Raw genomic sequence first — 577 nt, 5'->3', positions numbered from 1 at the left:
AAAGAAAGAAAGAAAGAAAGAAAGAAAGAAAGAAAGAAAGAAAGAAAAGAGGAAAGGAAAACAGAGTGGGGCTCTCCCCAGCAGACTTACCTTGCTTCTTGAAGAACTTTAATCTTCATGTGCACACTGCCATCCACACCGGATGCTGCTCTCTGACCTAAAGAGAAATGTGTCAGGGATGGGGGAGGACTACTATACTCATGTCTGGTTTTCTGAGGCCTTCTAAGGAAGAGTGGGACACATGGTGCCTGTATGACCTTCCCTCTTCGGTGATTGAATGCTCCTCTTATATGTCAACTTCTTGTGTGCAAAAGATTCCTGGTAGATCTTTAGCTGTATGAGTCTGCAGATGGTCACCTGTGCTTCAATCTTTGTTTGTTTGTTTTATGAGACAGGGTTTCTCTGTGTAGCCCTGGCTGTCCTGGAAATCACTCTGTAGACCAGGCTGGGCTCAAACTCAGAGATCTACCTGCCTCTGCCTCCCCAATCTCTAGGATTAAAGGTATGTGTCACCACTGCCATAGCTGATGCTTCTTCTTCTTCTTCTTCTTCTTCTTCTTCTTCTTCTTCTTCTTCT

This window comes from Psammomys obesus, unplaced genomic scaffold (genome assembly GCF_907164565.1).
Source record: "Psammomys obesus unplaced genomic scaffold, mPsaObe1.curated_primary_1811, whole genome shotgun sequence".
NCBI classification, from domain to species: Eukaryota; Metazoa; Chordata; class Mammalia; order Rodentia; family Muridae; genus Psammomys; species Psammomys obesus.
This window is presented reverse-complemented; position numbering follows the sequence as displayed.